We start from the raw sequence: 22569 nt of genomic DNA, 5'->3' as shown, positions 1-22569 counted from the left end.
CACCTGTAGTCCCAGCTACTAAGGAGGCTGAGGCAGGAGAATCACTTAAGCCCAAGAGCTGGAGGTTGCTGTGAGCTGTGATGCCACAGCGCTCTACTGAGGGTGACAAAGTGAGACTCTGTCTCAAATTTGTTTTTTTATTTATTTGTTCATTTTTGAGACAGAGTCTCACTTTGTTGCCCTAGGCAAAAGTGTGCCATTATGCCTGGCTAGTTTTGCTATTTTTAGTAAAGATGGGGGGTTCACTCTTGTTCAGGCTGGTCTCCAACTCCTGAGCTTGAGCAATCCACACACCTCGGCCTCCCAGAGTGGGAGTATTACAGGCGTGAGCCACAGTGCCCAGCAAAAAGAAAAAAAAGGCAAAATTTTAAAGGCCATATGCCTAAGCATAGAATTCACTCCTTCAATCTAAAGATATTTTACTTTGTGATGTTATATACAGTGCACTGTGCTAGGTGCTATAGAAAAAATTTCAATACTAAAAGGTATGTTTTGCAAGACTAGATTTCTAGATTGCAAGACTAAAACTTGAATGCTACCTAATTATCGGGAAAATGCACTTGTCTTTTTAGTGGTTGATAAGCTAGCAAGAAGTAAATCTTGGTGTATTACAACATTAGGAATAATCATAAACTTTCACCAAAGCATGGGCTTCATTTAGATTCTCTATTTTATTACCCTATCCATCAGAGGGGCAAACATTAATTAGTCCGACAATACCAATGGTCAGTGAGGGTGCAGAAAAACTGGAACTTTCATGCTCGACTGGTAGTAATGTCAAATAAACACGCTTTTGCATTCTTTTGGAAAGTAGTTTAGAAATATTTTAGCAAAATTGAAAATGCATGGACCTCGCAATCCAACAATTCCACTTGTGTGTGTGTGTGTGTCTAGCTATATTAGACGTCATGGTGTGTTGCCTAGATTCTCCCTCTCTAGGACCGAAGCATTCATTCTTCTGGATGCTAGGAGTGTTGGCAGCCAAAGTGTTTTAGCTGAGTCCTTCTCCAGGACTCTCTCCAAAAAGTGACCTACTTGTTTAAGGTCATACCCTCTTCCTAGATGAAGTTGTACCCAGTAACTTGTCAGTGCAGGTGAAAATATACAAGCTTGATTCCCTTGCTCTAACCAATATGAAATAATTCTCAAGTCAGCCAATGTGGGATCAGCTGAGCCCTTTCTTGCCACTTCATTGTAGCCCAACTTCTTTCTGCCCAATCCTGCCTCCTTCACTTCCTTATAGGTGCCAATCCTGGGACACTCCCCAGTAAACATCCCAAAGACAAATCTCTCTTTCAGAGTCTACTTCCTAGGCAACCCAACCTGTGATGATGATATGTGCATGTATGTATCTAATGTAAATTACATGTAAAATTATTCATGGTGAGAACTGGCCATTTAAAAGCTTGAAAACTCCTGTATGTATATACCCCAGGAGACACTACTAGGTATTGATTGATTAATTGTTCATAGTAAGGATGATTCGACAAAAACAAATTGCCTGGCAACCAAAGAATCATGGTATAGTTGTGTAATGGAATGCTATGTAATACTTTTAATTAGGCTCAGCACCCATAACACAGTGGTTATGGCACCGGCCACATATACCGAGGTTGGTGGGTTAAAACCCAGCCCGGACCAGCTAAGCAACAATGACAATTGCAACAAAAAAATAGCCAGGTGTTGTGGTGGCGCCTGTAGTCCCAGCTACTTAGGAGGCTGAGGCAAGAGAATCCCTTAAGCCCAAGAGTTTGAGGTTGCTGTGAGCTGTGACACCACGGCACTCTACCAAGGGTGACATAGTGAGACTTTGTCTCAAAAAAAAAAATTAAAAAAAAACACTTTAATTAGTGATAGCTGACGTCTACCGACACAGATAAATCTCTAACATGTAAGGCTATCTACTAAGGAGAAAGGGAAACAGGATGAATGAAGTTGGAGCTTCAACTATATGCTATAGCTTTGTATTACCTTAAAAAAAAATCTAGGGGCGGGGCTGCGCCTGTGGCTCAGTGAGTAGGGCGCCAGCCCCGTATACTAAGGGTGGGTGGGTTTGAACCTGGCCTCTGCCAAATTGCAACAAAAAAATAGCCGGGCATCATGGTGGGTGCCTATAGTCACTGAGTCCTCACTGAGATACTCGGGAGGTTGAGGCAAGAAAATCGCCTAAGCCCAAGAGTTGGAGGCTGCTGTGAGCTATGATACCACAGCACTCTACTGAGGGTGACGAAGTGAGACTCTGTCTCCTAAAAAAAAAATCTAGGGGCAGGCAAGGTGGCTTAGTCCTGTATTCCTAGCACTCTGGGAGACTGAGGCAGGAAAATCACTTGAGCTCAGGAGTTTGAAACTACCCTGGACAAGAGCCAGACTCTGTCTCTACTAAAAATAGAAAAACTTAGGCTCGGTGCCAGTAGCTCAGTGAGTACTGCACCAGCCACATACACGGAGCTGGTGAGTTGGAGCTTGGCTTGGGGGCTGCTAAACAACAATGACAACTGCAGGCTCGGTGCCTGTAGCTCAGTGGCTAGGGCGCCAGCCATATATACCGGAGCTGGAGGGTTTGAATTCAGCCCAAGCCTGCCAAACAATGACAACTACAACCAAAAAATAGCCGGGCATTGTGTTGGGTGCCTGTAGTCCCAGCTACTTGGGAGGCTGAGGCAAGAGAATCGCTTAAGCCCAAGAGTTTGAGGTTGCTGTGATACCACGCGGAGGGTGATATTGAGACTCTGTCTCAAAAAAAAAGATACATTTATCTGGGCATTGTGGTGCTCTCCTGTAATACCAGCTACTCCAAAGGCTGAGGCTGGAGGATTGCTTGAACCCAGGAGTTAGAGGTAGCAGAACAATGATGGTACCATGACACTCTAGCCTGAGCAACAGAATGAGGTTCGGTCACCAAAAACAAAACAAATCAAAAGCAAGCAAACGAAAAAAACAACTAAGCAAATATGAAAAGATTATAAGATTTATTAAAACTATTTTAAAATTAAGCCAGGTGCAGTGGCTCACGTCTGTAATCCAGCACTCTGGGAGGCTGAGTTAGGTAGATTGCTTGAACTCAGGAGTAAGAGGTTTGTGCAAGCAAGAGTGAAGAGCAGTCTCAACTAAAAATAGAAAAACTAGCCAGGCCTTGTGGCAGGCGCCTATATTCCCAGCTACTGGGGAGGCTGAGGTGAAAGGAACTCTTGAACCCAAGAGTTTGAGGTTGCTGTAAGTTATGATGCCACAGCACTCTACCAGAGCAACAGAGTGAGATGCTGTCTCAACAATAAAACAAAACAAAACAAAAGTAAAGTTTTACTTTTTTGAAATCCACAAAACAAAGACCAGGTGTAGTGGCTCATACCTGTAATCCCAGCACTCTGAGAAGCCAAGGCAGGAGGATCACTTGAGCTCAGGCGTTCAAGACCAGCCTGAGTAAGAATAAGACCCCATCTTTACTAAAAATAGAAAAAATTATTGGAGTGTTGTGGTGGGCGCCCCTAGTCTCAGCTACTCAAATGGGTGAAGAAGGAGGATTGGTTGAACCTAGGAGTTTGAAGTTGCTGTGAGCAAGGCTGGCCCAGGCACTGTAGCCTGGGCATCAGAGTGAGGCTCTCTCTGCCTCAAAAGAAAAAAACAAAGAAACTAAAAAAGAGAGAAATCCATAAGGCAGCATGATTTGATAGAAGCCTATTGGTCTAAGAATTGTGAAGGCTGGGCTCTGGTCTAGTCTAGCTAAGTGATTTGGGAAAATTTATTCCACCATTTTTTTTCCTTTTTCTTTTTTTGAGACAGTGGTCTTGTTCTGTTGCCCAGACTAGAGTGCAGTGACATAATCATAGCTCACTGTAGCCTCAAACTCCTGGGCTCAAACAATCCTCCAGGAGGATCCTCAAAGGCTACAATCATAGGCATTCCAGGCCTGAAAACAAAATGGTCACTAGATGATCTCTGAGGTTCTTTCTGCTCAAAAATCCTATGTTTGGGATAAGAGAAGCATGAAATCAACTTACAAATTGTCATTCTCTAAAGTCATTATTTTGCAGGTCACATGATAAATTTTATATCTGTTTTTCTAATTGCCCACCTAACAATTGTTTTGTAACCCAATCCACTTAGCCCTACCTTTGTCTAATTGCCCTACATGTTACCTGAACACTACTCTTGAAATTTTCCTTTGCAACCAGTGACCATTTTTATTACGTCTAGTATTTCAACTTTTGACCCTAGCCTGATAGTAAAGAGAGCCCTACTTTCTGCAATCATTGGAAGAATTTGACATGGGTTTTTATGTGCATGATGCAATAGTACATTTCAAAACTATTAAGAAATGAGTATAATTGTGATGGATGTGTTACTTAGTTCAATGTAAGCATTCTGCATTGTATATCAAAGCAGTACCCTGAACCACCTTAATGCATCAATGTACAAAGTTATGATTTAACAAAAAAAAATAATAAAAAAGAATAATAGGGTTTTTGTCTTTTTTTTAATAGTATGACTAATCCCCCACTTCCTTTTAGCATATAGTTAGTTGAAAATGACCTGTATCATTATATACTCTGTTCAGCCTGCCATGAAGTATTCTGTAGGTCTCCTTTGTTCAATTGCACCATCCATTACCCTGAAGACAGCGTTGCGCAGGTGGGCAGCAGTTTGCACTGCCCTATTTTTGTCATCTTGAAAAGCCTTTCTTTCATTTTAGTTCTAATATATTCAGATAAAAGATAGCCTCCTCTCAACTTAACTTCTTTTCCCCTTTTAACATAATTTTAAATTCTGTAAGTTATTATTTCAACATCCACATTCTATTAAATCACTAAGGTGATCTTTATTAAAGATGCTGTTAAAATAATTACAACCAGATAGAAAAACTTGCAGGGTTATACCTGGGAAATATAGAGGGAGGATGTCCATTTCTAGGAGATAATAAAGTGATGCTGACACCGGAGGGCCTAAAATAGCTTTCAGGGATTATTTAGTTAACGGGATAACAGCCTTACAAGAGGCTTTGGAGATTTTTTTTTTTTTAATTTGAATCTTTATTATTAAAAATCTGTTAGTCTCCAAATCTTGAATAAGCCTATTTTTAGAGTTTCTCCCCTATGGATTAATTTTGCCCTTGGTATAACTAGCTTGATATAACTAAGTGATCCATTTCTCCGTATGCATATATGTGGGAAAGGAAAGCAAAGCTCTTTTGTGGGTGGCAGAGGCTTAAATGCTTTCTCTCAATTAAGAGCCTTGTGTTGACAAGCTGAAAGTGTTCCAAATTAGAGACTGTCTCCACTATCCTGGAGAGGGGATGGGAAGAGAGAGGCATAGGCCGTAGTATCCTGTCATCTTAGGTAATGTCATGACTGGACATTGATGAACTTTCCACCAAGAATAGAAAGAAAGGAGAAGAGGAAGCTAGGAATCTCAAACGATGCCCCAAACTGCTAATATTTCTTTAGAAAGAATCACCCTGGAGCCTCAGGGATGGGTGGATTGAAGATAGGAGATAGGAAATCCAATTAGTTGGCTGCTGCAAAATTTCAGATAAAAGAAAGATATAGGTTTGAACTAGGTCAGTGGTACTGGGGATGGAGAGGTGAGGAAGGATACTATTCATGTGAAGGAGGTAATATGAATTGGTTTTCATGATTGATTAGGTATCAAGGAATAAGAGGAAAAAAGGAGTTGATGACTTATGGGTTTTGGCCTTTGTGAATACTATTCAAGTAATTAGAGAATAAAGCAGTAACAGGTTTGGGGTAAAGATCGCCTTTGAAAATGTTGAGTTTCAGGTGTACCTGGACTGAGCTATCTTGGAGGCAGTTGAATCCGGTAGGAGAGTAGTATGGACTAAAGGTACAGTGTAGGTCTCCTATTCTGGGTGATTATCTAGAAGGCAGGAGGGTTTTTTTAAAGTTTATTGTCATTAATTGCAGGTGTTTCCCCTTGTTGGCAGGGTTCTTTAAGCTTTGGGTGTTCCTATTGTCTACCCTTGCAGGATGCATGTCTGGGCCAATCAATGAAAAGTGTTTGATTTGTTCAGCTTTGTGTTTCCAAATGTCCTAGCTGTAACAATGGCACTGAGTGCATGAGAAAAGCTGACTCATGTTTCCTGCAAGTCAGCACAGATATCCATCCTTCCAAATTATGCGAACCTTAGGCCACTCCCAGGGAGAGAATCAAAGTGTTAGAACAATTTATGAGCATCTGTTATAAAGATGCAAAAAAGTGAAAAAAAAAAAAAAAGCTTTTTCCTGTCTTATATGGATTCTTCAACCCTCAAGGCCATATCCCAAACAATGATGTCCTCACCTTTCATAGAAAGTCTGGGTACTCTCAGGATTGATTCAAATGCCATATCTGTTTTGTCTATTTTGTCATCTTGAGTCCTTACCATGGGAATTAATACACCACTCCTGGGCTCTCACATCAACCAGTTTACCCATCTAGCGTAGGACTTGTCATAGTTGACTTTTATTAAAATTACATGCCTAGTGGGGTGCACCAGCTCCCTCACGCCTGTAATCCTAGCACTCTGGGACGCCAAGGTGGGAGGATCTCTTGAGTGCAGGAGTTGGGAGACCAGCCTGAGCAAGAGCAAGACGGTCTCTACTAAAAATAGAAAAGATTAGCTGGGCATTGCAGTGGCACCTGTAGTCTCAGCTACTCAGGAGGATGAGGCAGGATTGCTTGAGCCCAGGAACTTGAGAGATGCCTGGGAACATGTCTTTGCCTTTAAACTTTTTTTTTTTGAGACAGAGTCTCACCATGTTGCCCTTGGTAGAGTGCCATGGTGTCATAGCTCACAGCAACCTCAAACTCTTGGGCTCAAGCTATTCTCTTGCCTCAGCCTCCCAAGTAGCTGGGACTACAGGCTCCCGTCACAATGCCTGGCTATTTTTTATTGCAGTTGTCATTGTTGGTTAGCTTGGCTGGGCTGGGTTCGAACCCGCCAACTTCAGTGTATGTGGCTGGTACCGTAACCACTGTACTACAGATGCTGAGCTGAATGTGTCATTTCTAACATAACATTTCTTACTCTTATTCTTGAAAGTTGTTCAGATAATTTGCCTTTCAAGAAGAATTTCAGGCTGTGCCTGTAATCCTAGCACTCTGGGAGGCTGAGGTGGGTGGATTGCCTGAGCTCAGGAGTTTGAGACCAGCTTGAGGCAGAGCAAGACTTCCTCTCTAAAAACAGCCAGGAAGTTGGCTCCGCGCCTGTGGCTCAAGCGGCTAAGGCGCCAGCCACGTACACCTAAGGTGGCAGGTTGGATCCAGCCCGGACCCGCCAAACAACAATAATGGCTGCAACCAAAAAATAGCCGGGCATTGTGGCGGGCACCTGTGGTCCCAGCTACTTGGGAGGCAGAGGCAGGAGACTCACTTGAGCCCAGGAGTTGGAGGTTGCTGTGAGCAGTGAAGCCATAGCACTCTACCCAGGGCGACAGCTTGAGGCTCTGTCTCAAAAAAAAAAAAAAAGCCAGGAAGCTATGACTATAGCCATTGTGGGGAGTGCCTATAGTCCCAGATACTTGGGAGGTTGAAGCAAGAGAATCACTTGAGCCCAAGGGTTTGTGGCTGCTGTGAGCTGTGACACCACTGCACTCTACCAAGGGTGACAAAGTGAGACTCTGTCTGAAAAAAAAGAGAAGGATTTCATCAGGTTTGTGTTTTTAGGAAATAAATTGATAATTTGACTATATTGCTAATAAATTTCAGTTTGTGGATTAAGTACATTAGAATTTCATTCAAACACTTTTCACAATGAATATAGTTGGTCAATATGTATTCTGCTTTGGCACATATCCAGATACCTTCTAATAAACCATAAATTCCCAGTGGAAGGTTTTCTCACCTGCGAGGAATTCTGGTAGCATAGATATTAAGGACTACTGTATGCAAGCTCCAGGTTTTCATTTGAAGATGTGGGAAACTTCTGGTATAGAATTAAGGTACACAAATTTAACAGGGGGAGATGAGAGGCTATATAACAGCTTGAGTTTCCAGTGCTTTAAACAGTTAGTGGTTTCATGGGTTTCCTTCATTCATCATTCAAACCACAGTGTCTTAAAATGATATATAAAAATAGCAAGATGGGGGGGGAGGAGGGGATTCACACCTATTTAGAACAGTGCACACTACCTTGGGTAAAGGGCACACTCATAATTTTGACTCAATCCTGTACAAAAACAAAGTATGTAAACAAAATATGTGTACCCCTAATATTCTGAAATTTAAGAAAAATGAAAAAAAAGTTATTCTGGCAAAAAAAAAAAATAGAAAAATAGAAAACAAACAAAATACCAAGATAGAATTCTACATGTGAAAGATGATATACTTTCAAAAAGGGCACAGGGCCACATTATAATCCACAAATTTTTGTTTCATGTCTACAGTGTTAGAATCTCTTGCTCCAATCACATTTAGCATCTGTTTCACTGTGACTATAGTGACACGTGTATGCCTGGAATGTTGAGAGGATTCCTGCTATGACTGTTATGTACTTGAAGAAACTTCCTGATTATGCAAATGCTGTTTAGTGATTTTCTACTGCTTTTTTATATCATTCTTTCAGAAGCTATTTCCTCTGGTTTAAAAAAAAAACTTCAAACCTTTTCACCTTTTGAAACTTTTTACAATCCTGTTCTGTAAACTGCGCTTGCAACTATGTGTCTATCATATTTTAATAGTATGCTAATGTAGATGAAAATATTTGTGGGTTTTTTTTCTGCCAACTAAAAGAGTGTTTCGTGCTGCTAATTAAATATGTTGATACATCAAGCTACTTCTCAATCAAAGAGAAATTGACCTGACAGGTTTAGCAACAATTGAAACCAATGGAAGGCTAAGTCTGTGTTCAGTGGCAAAATAGGAAATTCCTAAATGGACTTGAATTTTTTTTTTTTAACAGCTTTATACAAGTTATAATTGACAGACAGAGGATTACATATTTAAAGTGTGCAACTTGATGTTTGATATATGTATTACACCAGTGAACCCATTCCCACCATCAAGATAATGAACATATCTACCACCCCTAAAAGTTTTCTTGTGCTCCTTCATACAATAATTCCTGTCTTTGACCACCAACTAGCCTATAGCCCTCACAGTGGGGATGAAAACACTGTGGATGAGCCAGGTGTGGTGACTTGTGCCTGTAATTCCATCTGCTTGGGAGGCTGAGGTGGGAGGATTGTTTGAGGTCAAGAGTTCAGGAGTTCAAGACCAGCCTGGGCAATGTAGTGAGGCCCCATTTAAAAAAAATCAGCTGGGCATGGTGCATGTGTTTGATAATGCTACTTCATTCCAGTCTAGGCAAGAGTGAGACGCCATCTCTAAACAAAAGAACACTGTGGATGACATTGTCAATGGGGCAGAAAGGGCCAGCCTGGTAAAGAGATTTAGGTTTTTGTTTAATGGAGTTAAGGTCCTATATCTAGATTGTCCTCGCAAAACAAACAAACAAAAAGGTTGGCTGGGTGAAGTGGCTCAGGCCTATAATCTTAGCATTTTCGGAGGGTGAGGCAGGTGGATTGCCTGACCTTAGGAGTTTGAGACCAGTCTCAACTAAAAATAGAAAAACTAGTCAGGCATTGTGGTGGGCAACTATAGTCTCAGCTGCTCAGTAGGCTGAGACAAGAGGACTTCTTGAGCTCAAGAGTTTGAGGTTTCTGAGAGCTATGACACCAGGGCACTCTACTCAGGGGGATGGAGTGAGACTCTGTCTCAAAAAAAACAAGTTTCTGACTCAAAGTTTTGAGGTCAAAATCTCGATCTTATGAACCAGGTCACTTTATGGAATGCTTGGTTATTTGAAATGTGGCAAAAACTTGCTTGCTTTTCTCTTACATGTTTCTAATTCATTCTTCATTGATGAGTAAAGATTGTTTTGTTTTTTTTCTAGGCTAGGGTACAGCGGAGTCATCACAGCTCAGGACAGTTTCAAATTTCTGGGCTCAAGCGATCCTCTTGCCTCAGCTTCCCTATGCTGGATAATTAAAAACTTTTTTTAAAATTTTATTAGAGACAGGGTCTGACTACGTTGGCCAGTCTGGTCTTAAGCAGTTTAATCCTCAGGCAGTCCTCCTGCCTCTGCCTTCCAAAGTGCTGGTCCTACGTGCATTAGCCACATGCCCAGCCAAGAGTGATTTTTAAAATTAAATTTATCCAGAGTTGGAATAATTTATTTTTTAATGAAAAGTAAGATTATTAATAAGATAGGCATTTAGAGTAGCTGTACATAAAAAGAGAAAACAGATGGTTGTAGGGCTATTTTGAAGCATACATTTATAAGACCAGAGAGCACATTTTATGGTTATGGAACACAGTTTTTGGTACTAAAAATTAATTGGTCCCATATTAGTACTCTTCACTAGTATTGTGTGTAAGCATCTGGGCTAAAAACTTAGGCTAATCCTTACTTCTTGGAAGACAGTCTCTAAATTAAAAAAAAAAAAATTAATGTTTTAGGGATTGTTCTCATTGTGTCACCCTGGCTGGAGTGCAGTGGCATAATGATAGCTTACTGAAGACTTAAAATACTGGGCTCAAGCAAACCTCCTGCCTGGGTGTTGTGGTAGATACCTATAGTGCCAGCTACCTGGGAGGCTGGTGCCAGAAAATCACTTAAGCCCAAGAGTTGTAAGCTGTGATACCACAGCACTCTATGGAGGGTGACATAGTGAGACTCTATCTCAAAAAAAAAAAAAAGGTACTGATCATTAAGTTCAGGTACTGGCTTTTGGCAGTGGAGGAAAAATTCACTAGATATCTTAAAAAATTTATATATTAGGGCGCTGCCCATAGCTCAATGGGTAGGGTGCCAACCACATACTCAGAGGCTGGTGGTTTGAACCTAGCTCGGGCCAGCTAAAACAACAATGACAACCGCAACAACAGCAAAAAAAAAAAAATAGCCTGGCATTGTGGTGGAAGCCTGTAGTCCCAGCTACTTGGGAGGTTGAGGCAAGGGAATCTCGTGAGCACAAGAGTTTGAGGTTGCTGTGAGCTGTGACGACATGGCACTTTACCCAGGGTGACAGCTTGAGACTCTGTCTCAAAAAAAAAAAGAAATTTATATTTTGGAAAGCAGAATAATACCCCATGACTGCATTAATGTACGCAGCTATGATTTAATAAAAAAATATGCAGAACAAAAATATACCTTATGAGGGATATATAAATATCTAGAAAAGTTTATTGGCATTCATGGGGATGATAAATAGCACATCAAAATAGTGATTATCTCTGATAGGGATGGAAGATAACTGTAATCAGGAAAGGATATACAGGGCACTTAAGCTACATGTGATGCCTTATTTCTTAAGTTGAGGGTAGGGACACAGCTGTTGGGTCTCTCTAAAAAAAATAAAAAATACATTTAAAACCTGAAAAAAAAATAGAAAGCAGAATAATAGCTGTCAGGGGTTAGGAATGGGGAGAACAGGGAGTTACTATTCAAAGGATACAGAGTCTTAGTTTGGGATGCTGAAAAAGTTCTGGACATGGACAGTGGTGATGGTTGTACAACAATGTGAACAACTTACTGCCATTGAACTGTACACCTAAAAATGATTAAAATGGCGAATTTTGTGTTATGAATATTTTACCACAATAAATTATCTTGATATTCAGCCAAATTTATTAGAAAATGCAAAGGTAAGCACCATAGAATTCATTTGGAATTATATCCTCAAAAACTATACATTTACAATAGTCCATATTCTTTCTCCTGTAGTATATTGGACAAAATTGACTAACAGTGACTGCAACCAATAAAAAAAATATATACTTTTCAAACAGCATCAATTAGGCAATTATACATGATACTAACATGATATACAAAACACCTAGAAACAAGTTACATTAACAGTTTTCAGTGAAAATAGTGTTTTTTTGTACTTGTTTTGTGATGCTTGCATATTTTCAATAGTAAGGAAACTGAAAATCAGGATATACATAGTATAATTTGGCCAACTTGGTGTTGAAGAGGCAGAACCCCAGATTTGTTTATTGTTTTTGTTTTGTTTGAGACAGAGTCTCATCTTATTTCCCCGGCTACAGTGCATTGGCCTCATGGCTCACAGCAAGCTCAAACGCTTGGGTTCAAGTGATCCTCTTGCCTCAGCCTCCCAAATAGCTGGGACTACAAGCGCAGGCCACAATGCCTGGATAGTTTTTAGAGATGAGGTCTTGCTCTTGCTCAGGCTGGTTTTGAACTCCTGAACTCAAGCAATCCACCTGTCTCAGTCTCCCAGAGTGCTTGGATTACAGGTGTGAGCCACTATGTCTGGCTCCAGATTTGTGGTTTTGCTTTAAACCCAACTTTTTTGGTCCATATATTACCTGAAATATAAGTGTGGTTATACTGCAAACATCACTGTTCTTAATTCCATTGCTCTAACAAAATCATTCCCTACTTAAAAGTCTTCAATGGCTTCCACTTGGAATTAGAATAAAATCCCTGTCTTGTTTCTATGTCTTCCTGGGCCCTTACTCCCTTTCCAGTTTCATGGTAGGCTCCTCCATGCACAGTAGATTTCCCCCAGCACCAAGGGCTCTACCCAGTTCCAGCTGACAAGCCTCCTTCCTTCAGAAAGGCTTCCTTTGCATAGCCTTTCTCTCCACTTTAGACAATTCCCTACCCATGTCTTTCTCACATTACTGGCTTCTTCATATCCTTCAGGAGGGCCTTCCTACTCTATACTCTGTCTTTTTTTGGGCAGGGGGAGACAGGGTCTTGCTCTGTCATCATAGCTCAATGTAGCCTCAAACTCCTGGGCTCATGCAATCTTCCTGCTCCCATGCCTGGCTAACTTTTAAACTTTTTTTGGTAAAGATAGGAGTCTCACTGTGTTGCCCAGGCTGATCCAGAAATCCTCCCAAAGCACTAGGAATACAGACCTCTGTCGTTGCCCGCAACCTACTCTGGTGTTTAAAACCATTCTATTTGCTATCTTAGAATTCTTTTTATAACTTTTATGGCAAGTTTCCCTTCAAAATGTGATGAAGTATTTGTTTATTGCACCTTTTCTCCCACTAGACTGCAGCTCCCTGAAGGCAAACTTCTTGTTTCTCTTATCTCTGTGCCCCTCTGCTTGAATTTCAACAAATGTTTGTTGACTGACCGAAAGCAATGAAAGAAGCAGAAGTAGGAAATAAAGCTGTTAAATTGGTTAGTAAAAGGAACGATTGCATTCTGTGCAATTTCAGAAAGCTGACTTGAAACCAGAGGGATTTTTAGGGTGCTATTTCTTCTTTCCTTTGAGGTGGGAGGATCATTTGAGGCCAGGAGTTCACGACCAGGCAGGGAAATAACGAGACCACCGTCTGTAGGAAAAAAAATTGTCAGACATGATGTGGTACCATACAGCTGTAGTCTCAGCTACTCCTGAGGCCGAGGCAGGAACACTGATTGAACCCAGGAGTTTGAGGTTGCAGTGAGCTATCATGCACGATGCGACCACACTCCAGCCTGGGGCACAGAGAGCAAGACCCTGTCTCAAAAAAAAAAAAAAAAAGAAAGAAAGAAAGAAAAAATTACTGAGTTCTTTCAGGCCCTATGCTGAGCAATCCACATGCACTATAGAATTTTACCCGATAACCAACCCCGTAGAGGTAATCAACCTTTAATATGCTCATTTGCCAATAGCTGTTAACGGTGGAGTCACTGGTTCAAGTAGGCCAAATTCAATTAATCCAAAGTGACTGACAGCTCTTCAGTCAACAATAAGGTGTTTTTATTAACGTACTTTTCAGAGAAACCCCCTGAATTCCCGGTTTACCTGACCTATCTTGGGACCGAAACCTGCTAGGTGGTTGCTAACTCTTCAGGGGGTTTCCTGGAGAACACCAATGCCCTTGGTGCAGGAGGAACACAGCTGCTCCAACCCCCGCACCCAGCTAGGCGGTCTCAGGACTCCCAAGAGTCCCAGGGAGGAAGGAATAGGTCATTTGCGGCTGATGTGGATCCCTGTGCCTTAGGGAGGCGAAACGCAAAGCAACTCTTGCCTCGCCCACGCCCGCTGGCGCTCGGGATCTCCCCACCACAGGCGAAACCACCGCGCGTTTCCCCAACTCCAGGCGCGTCACCAGCAAGGCGAGCCAGCCCCGCCCACCTTCTCCGCCTCCCCCGCCCCGGGGAGGGCGCTAGGACTCCACGACCCCCAACCCGGCCCTCTCCCCGCCCCCCGGGCCAGACCCAGCCTGCGATTGGTGGCCGCGGGCGCGGTTCCCGCCCCTGCTCTTTCCGTCACGACCAAGATGGCGCCCGTCGCGGCGGCCGCGGCCGCTGGAGCCCGAGAAAGAGGCGGAGGCAGCTGCGGTCGCGAGGGGAGGGGAGTCCTGTCTGACTGAGACGGCAGGCCTGGGCGGGCGGGGGTGCCGCGCAGGGCGGAGCGCAGGGCTGGGGATGAGCTAAGCGGGCTGAGAGCGCCGCGGCGTTCAGCCCCTCGTGTCCTGCCGCCGCGCGTGAGGGGATCTGGCACCGTTCTTCAAGCTAGACCCGCTGCTCGCGCGGGAGCCAGCGGGGAGGTGAGTGCTGTGGCAGCGACGCAGGCAGTGGTGGCAGGTGGAGCTGTCACGGCTCGGAGAGTGACAGCCAGGGGCGCTGGAGTGGGGCAGCCGGGCTCGGGGAGGAGGCGCCGATGGCCGCGACCCCCGCCTGCGGGCGCCTTAGTGCTGGGCCGTGCCCCGCGGGCTCGGTCCGCCCCGGGATGGCGCGGCGGTGCTGAGAGGAGCGCCCGCGCCTCTGCGTCGGGCCCCCGGGGGGCTCCTGTGTTTTCATTCCAGATTTTCTATTCCCGGCCGGCCTGGGGCTGTTGTTGTTTGGAGGTGGGGGCGGGGAGGGGGGAGGTCCTGGAGCTGGGATTTTTGACAAGCCCGTTACGTAAGTCGGAGGTGGCTTCCCGGAATCCCACCTGCTAAGTATTATAAACGAGAGGCAGGGGGAGCCTGGGGAGCCTGGAGGCCCGCTTTTCCTCCGGGGGTCTGCCAGCAGTCCCTGGCCCTTGGGCGCCGGTTCCGCGTGAGCCCGGCCAGCGTCCAAGTTGGCCAATTTTTTCCAGTCTTTATTTTTTATTTTTTTGTGGTGGTGGGGCGAGGTTGCCACCGTTCCCTTCGAAGTTTATCGCATTCGGGGGGAGGAGAAAAAAAGAAAAATCTTGTGACCTAAAATTGGGTCGCAGCGACAGCTTTTCAATATCGTGCTTTTAAATGACACATGTGCTGGAAGATTTTTGTTGTTCCAGTGTGGTTTTATTCGAACGTATGGTTACGCCTGGAGCCTTAGAGAGGGGTTTTTGTTTTACGGGACAGTTATTTCTTGTTTGCAACAGCAGGGCAGGCATCAGTCGACAGATATGTATTTATCTGAGGAGAAAACGCGTGTCAGCCAGGCTGAGACCCGTGAGGGCAGAAATTGTATTACTATGTGAACGTGCTGTTTTTTAAAATGTGTTATACGTTAATGAAAAGAGTAGCCCAAGTGTAAAAGAAGCAGATTACAAGCTGCTGTTTGGTGTGTTATCTAGTCTCATTCAGTTTTCTGCTTACCGTAGGCTGCCTCTTCTCTCCGTGGGGGAAGGAGGCTAGACACCTGTAAACAGCGTAGCCCAGGTTACAGTAATTGACTGGAGTACATTTGAGATTATTGTAAAAAGTATTCTCTGGGGGACCTACGATTGAGTAATAAGTGGGCACTCTTGGGCAAGTTATTTCGTTTATGTTGATGGCACTAGGATTCAGCTTCTGAAAACTTAAGTATACAGAATTTCTGAGCTATTTGAACCCTACTTGAACTTATAATAAAAGATTATATTTAGCTTCTTTTATAGGAACTTTGTTTGGGGCAGAATTAAACATTGTGGGCAATTCCTATTTCATTTTCCTAATTTCCCTCTGAACTACAGCTCTCAGTAGGAGTCCAGAATAGCATATGTTATCATCATCATTATATATAATATGTTACATAATTTTCTTTTCCTGAATGATTAAACATAGACCACTGTGGAATTTTATAAGAATGTACTTGGTAGGAAAATTAATTGATCTTGATAATAGCCTAATAATGTGAATAAATAGGAGTGAATTTTGGACTGAGTTTTAAACTTATGTACACAAATTTACATTTTTTAAAATTAGTGAAGCGATATGAATTTTTGTTTGTGCAAGAGAGCCAAGAAGCTGATGTTGATTTGTTTTGAACTTTTCCACATGAATTACCACTGGTTTAAATAGTTATTGATTCTTACATTCCTGGAACTGTTATCCTATTTCTGGCAACTTGAATAGTATTTCATATAATTGGAGGCTATAAGAAGGAAAGGGCAGAGAATACAGCATTTATTAATTCATTCAAAAATAAAATTTATAGCAGGGTTGCAAAAGAAAACTTATTTCCCACTATGGAAACCTAGTTTAAGCACTGATGCAGATCTGGTATATTATGTATCTTGTGCTATTTCTGTTTAAATTGATGGCACATTATTTTAAGTGGAAAATGGAAATGACTAGCAGGAAAATTAACTTGCTATTCTTTGCCTTCTCTGATGTCAGAGACTTATCTTTGTGGTACTTTCCTCTTTCCCACCAGAGATAGAAGAAGAAAGTGACTGAAGAAAAGTTGATACATTTTTATTCTTTTCTTGTTTTACTTTTTAAAATTGATTCAGAAGAATTTGTAGAAAGATGATAGGGGTAGGGGGAGTCAAGTGCGCTACACTTTATGACTGTATATCATAGATTTCACTTTGAATTCTAAAAGAGTAGAGAAGAACTTTACATTGAATAAATGATTAATATACTGTATTATTATAATAATGAGAAAAAATTTTTTGAGATAAAAGTCTCACTCTGTTACCCAGGCCAGAGTGAGTGGTTCTGTTAAAGCTCACTGTAACCTTAGATTCCTAAGCTCAAGTAATCCTCCCACCTCAGCTTCCTGAGTAGCTAAGGCTACAGGCACACACCACCATACCCTACTAATTTTTAATTTATTTTATTTTTTAGAAACAGAGTCTCAAGCTGTTGCCCTGGGTAGAGTGCTCTGGCGTCACAGCTCATAGCAACCTCAAACTATTGTGCTTAAGTGATTCTCTTGCCTCAGCTTTCCAAATAGCTGGGGCTACAAGGCCTGGCTATTTTTTTTGTTGCAGTTGTTGTTTTAGCTGGCTGGGGCCAGGTTTGAACCCTCCAGCTTCAGTATATGTGACTGGTGCCTTCGCCACTGAGCTATAGGCACTGCCTAGTTTTTTTAAAAGATGGAGTTTCTCAGGCTGGTTTTGAATTCCTAGCCTTAAGTGATCCTTCCACCTGGGCTTCTCAAAGTGCTGGGATAAGCCATTGTGCCTAGACTTAGTGAAACACTTTTAGTAGGAATAGTGAAATTGATGATAATTCATGTGATGGATATAGTATCAAAATAATGTTTTCAAAAAATATTTACTGGCAGAACATAGTGTCTCACACCTGTAATCGTAGCACTCTGAGAGGCCAAGGTGGGAGAATTGTTTGAGGTCAGGAGTTTGAGATCAGCTTGAGCAAGAGCAAGACCCTGTCTCTACCAAAACCAAAAAAAAGTAGCTGGGCATGGTGGTACATGCTTGTAGTTCCAGTTACGTAGCTGGAGAGGCTGATGTAGGAGGATCGTTTTGAGCTCGAGTTAGAGGTTGTAGTGAGCTATGATGATGCACTGCGCTCTTCATGGGGATGGGATGAGACCAAAAATAAATTTTTGTTGACATAAATACAATATAATGTTGAGAGAAAAATCAGAATATGAAGATGCGTACGTACACTGTGTTATTAGTTGTCACATGTATAAATGCCAAAAAGATTGGTAGGAAATAAATAAAATAACAGCTGTATCTCTGGATGAAAGGATTGTGGATAATTTTTATTTTAATGTTCATATTTCTCTCTGTTCTCACTCTGCACAGTTACTACTCTTATCACAAAAATGACAAAATGTTTTCAAGGGTAATGGGAGAAATTAGTGAAAATTCCCCATTATCATTGCTCCAACAGGGAAACTACCTCTGATATATTGTTAGCAAAACCAACCCAAATAAATAGTGCTCATGGAAACAGCTGGTAATTTAGGTGAAGGCATTCTATTGATTACTAGCACCAACCTTTTAATAGTTTTACATATGTGGATTTTTGTATCAATGCACATTGGTTCTTTTCAACCACTCTTCTATTTGCTTCCCACACCAAAATTGTTCTGTATTGACAGTGCCAACCATTGATGGGCTCTTTTACTCAGTCTTTTCCTCATTACCTCATCAGTCAGTAGGCACTGGTCTTTGTTTATGAATTGCCAGATAACTGAGAATACAAAGATAAACAAAACATGATTTCTGCTCTCAGACTCTGGCTGAGAGTGAGCTTTTTTTTTTTCTTCTTTCTCAATCACTAGTGCATATTGTGCACTGTGTTTCTCCTATCTTACTGCTAATAGCCTGGTACTTCAGGCAGTATCTTTTTCTTGGTGTTTATATCCTTTTATAACTTTCTTAGTGGTAAATATGTTTTGAGTTTCAGACAACCAATTTACAAATCAACTTTTGGAACATTACTTAATTGTAGGTTAGGGAATCTTATATTTTGAAGGGCTGCATATATGTTATCTATGGTTGTTATCATTTTTAAAATAAAGTAGAACCTCCATAGTTGACCACATCCCTGCATTGAACAATTCCTTAAGTTGACCTAATTTTCATTGACTGGACATGCACCACATATACTAAGGTCTAGTTCCTTATGTTGACCACCTATGTATGTTGACTGGTTTGTTACAGTTCCTCGAGTGGTCAACTTATGGAGGTTCTACTGTATGTGACACTTTCTTGGTTCCTTCTTCTTGCTTCCTTTTGTAAAAATCACAAGTAGAAAGTAAGAGAGAGAAGAGACAGGCTGTTATGAAAAAAGAGGTAAAAAGATGTTAAGGAAGTTTTCCTGCTAGTGATATACTTTATTTTCACTGAAAATATTGAGTCCATCAGAATATATAGGAGGTGATACTGTTTCTGGTATACTTGCTAAAACCTATCTTGCCCTCTCTGTTTTTTAATTTCAAAATATTAAGGAAGTACAAATGTTTTTGTTACATGGATACCTTGTATCATGCTTGAGTCAAGGCTTTTGGTGTGCCCTATGTTGGACCCAGTAGGTAAGTTTTTATCCCTCATTGTTATCCTTCCCTCTTTTTGGTTTCTAATGTCCTTTATATCTTTATACTCATGAGTACCCATTCTTTAGCTCTCACTTATTAAGGAGAGCTTAATATACATGGTGTTTGGTTTTCCATTCTTGAGATTCTTCACTTAGGATAATGGTCTCCAGTTCCATCCAAGTTGCTGCAAACAGCATTATTTCATTCCTTTTCATGGCTGAGTAATACTCCATGGCATATATATATATATATACACCATGTTTTCCTTATCTACTCATGAATTAATGGACACTTAGGTTGATTCCACATCTTTGCAAATATGAATTGTACTGCAAGTGTAGGTGTTTTTTTGATAAAATAACTTATTTTCCTTTGGGTAGATACCAAGCAGTGGGATTGATGGATTGAATGGAAGGTCTACACTTATTTCTTTGAGAACTCTCCATACTGATTTCCATAAAGGTTGTATTAATTTGCAATCCTACCAACAGTATGTAAGCTTTTGTTTCTTTGTGCATCCACACCAGCATCTCTTGTATTTTTTTGTTTGTTTGTTTGTTTGTTTTACTTTTTGGTAATGGCCATTCTGATGGGAGTAAGGTGGTTATCTCAATATAGTTTGCATTTCCCTGATGATTAGTGATATTAAGCATTTTTCTTTTCTTTTCTTTTTTTTTGAGACAGAGTCTCAAGCAGTTGCCCTGGGTAGAGTGCCATAGCGTCACAACTCACAGCAACTTCAAGCAATTCTCTTACCTCAGCCCCTCAAGTAGCTGGGTCTACAGGTGCCCATCACAATGCCTGGCTGTTTTTTGGTTGTAGTTTTCATTGTTGTTTGGTAGGCCCAGTGTGGATTCGAACCTGCCAACTCTGGTGTATGTGGCTGGTGCCCTAGCTGCTGAGCTACAGGCGCCGATCCGATATTAAGCATTTTTCATATGTTGGTTGGCCATTTGTCTATCTTCTTTTGAAAAACTTCTGCTTGTGTCTTTTATCGTTTAATGCCTTACATTTAAATCTCTTATCCATCTTGAATTAATTTTTGTTTGTGGTGAAAGGTAAGAGTCCTGTTTTGTTCTTCTGTGTGTGGTTTTTAATTTTCCCAGCACCATTTTTTGAATAGGGCTTCCTTTCCCCAGTGTAAAGTTGTCTGCTTTGTTGAAGATCAGTTGGTTGTAGCTTTATAAAAACTTATCTCTTTTGATTCATGTAAAAAATGCACTTTCCATATGTATGTTAAGATGCACATATATATATATACACACACATACACACATAGACTCACATCGTTTAGATGTTTTTGTTTTCAAATGAAAGCTGAAATATGGGGAACAGAAATTTCTTAAATTTCTTTTATTTTTGCCATAATATTATAGACATTTTTATTTTTGAAATATTTTAAAAATAAAATTACCAAAAAAGTGGTATACACCCACATATAAAATGTTAACATTTTTTATTTTTGTTTCATATATATATTTAATATAAAATAATTATGTATAGTTATCACACTGAATTATAAAAGGGCAAGTGACACTTGACGTACATGAACAAGCCTTGTGAAGAACGAGTAAAGAAAGATAGATCATTTTCAGAGAATATAAAGTTCAGAGCCTTGTAGTGCAAAGGAACTTGGGATATTTGCGAATAGAATGGTACCTATTGTGGTTAGGTATAGTGAGCTAGAGTGAAAATAGTCCAGAGGGTCTGTAGCACTTAGTATATATAAGTGAGGTTCCATGAAATACATTGTTTAGTGTTCATAGTCACCCTTTATCTCAGTTTTATAGATGAGAAAATAGAGTAGTCTATGTCAGCTGAATTACCTTTTTTCTTTTATTAAATGATAGCTGTATACATTAATGCAAACATGGGGTACAGTGTAGTGTTTTCATATACATTTTGAAATACTTTCATCAAGCTGGTTCACATAAATTTCATGTCATTTGCATAGTCATTGGGTCAAAACATTTATATTCTAGTTCTAGAAAAGTTCACTTGTACCCTTGTTAGACAGAAAAATAGGTGATCTTTCCGGTCACCCTCCCACCACCACCTTTTTTTCTCGTATTTATTCTTTACCCCATTGCAGTCTTATTTCTACTTCAGATTACTAAACTTGCTCTTACTAATACTGTCACTCACTTTCTCAAGAAATTCTGCCCCTTGACTTCTGCCATGCCACCCTCTTCTGTGTATTCTGGAGCTTCCCAGCATTATTTCCTTTGAGGGTTAGCCTTCCTCTGTCTGTCCTATAGGAAGTGGTGTTCCCCAAGTTGTCCAGTTGCTCTTCTTAGCCTTCACATTTTCCTAAATTATGGTCATCCTGATAGTTTTGAGTTACCCTGTATGTACCTAGGCTATTTTTTCAGCATTGGTATCTTTCCAAAGCATCAGATTATTTTATATACCTGCTTATCATCATCTTCACCTCACGCTCTTCTTCTCCAAACTGAACTTATTTACCTAGCCAAAGTGTTTCTTATAAGTAGCACTGTTTAAACTCTAGAAATACCCTTTACCTACTTTTAATCTTTTCTTAGTCTATTCTGTAGCATTTAATCAGCCTTTCCTGTTAATGGCTTAAAGTATAAGAAGGGGGTAGCTGTGCTAAGATTGTGCTTTTTTAATTTGGGAGATAAACTGAAGCATGTTGTAGAGAAAGGTCCAACAAGGGAGTAGAGTGAGGAAATTCCCAACAACTTCTGAGACAAATCTGCACAGTGTTCCTTTACTATTTGGTTTAAAATAAATTCTCAGAATATTTGGCACTCATAGTCATATGCATTTTCATTACTTTCTAGAGGCAATATGTTACTAAATAAAAATGATTTGATACCTCTGCCTTCTTCCATTATTGTAAACAATTAAGATTTGTTTACTTAAAATCTTTTTTATTGCAATCACTATTCAGTTTTTCATAAATATTTTCTTTTACCCCAAATTTAACATCTCATTTTTTTCCTGAATATCAGAACTATCTATGTAATCTTGGAAAATATGATAAAAGTGCTACTTATTTTATCTCTGAACTTGCTGTTACATGTATAGATTTCCTCAGCCTTGCTAAGGTTTGATTATGTGAGACTAGTCTATTTCATATGTAAGCTTGTCTTGCTTGTTTTGAGCCTGGGAACAATACAAATTACTGATATTTATTCTGCTTCAGTATTCATTTGAGAATTGTTACTGGACAAATTAAGTTGCTTTTGGTCTAAGTTGCCAAAGGAAACTTCTCCTTACTAACGAACTAATATCAAAGAAAAATGGAAAAGCTAATTCTGTACAGTTGACCTTTGAACAATGCATGCGTTAAGAACACTGACCCCAATGCAGTTAAAAAATTGTGTATAACTTTTAACTCCCTCCAAACTTAACTACTAATCACCTGTTTCTTTTTTTTTTTTTTTTTT

General features: G+C 40.7%; 1 protein-coding gene across 4 annotated transcripts in view; it reads left to right on the top strand.

Annotated features, from left to right (window-relative positions):
* The first annotated feature begins 14323 nt into the window (after window positions 1-14323).
* The window catches only part of DENND4A (DENN domain containing 4A), a 150847-nt gene continuing 142601 nt past the window's right edge, over window positions 14324-22569 (top strand). For all 4 annotated transcript variants that reach the window (XM_023509993.1, XM_023509995.1, XM_023509992.1 and 1 more), the window contains exon 1: window positions 14324-14514. The gene's annotated coding sequence lies outside the window, so the exon portion shown is untranslated. The remainder of the gene's footprint in view (window positions 14515-22569) is intronic.

Source organism: Otolemur garnettii, unplaced genomic scaffold (assembly GCF_000181295.1).
Source record: "Otolemur garnettii isolate 467f Iridium unplaced genomic scaffold, OtoGar3 scaffold00011, whole genome shotgun sequence".
NCBI classification, from domain to species: Eukaryota; Metazoa; Chordata; class Mammalia; order Primates; family Galagidae; genus Otolemur; species Otolemur garnettii.
This window is presented reverse-complemented; position numbering and strand designations above follow the sequence as displayed.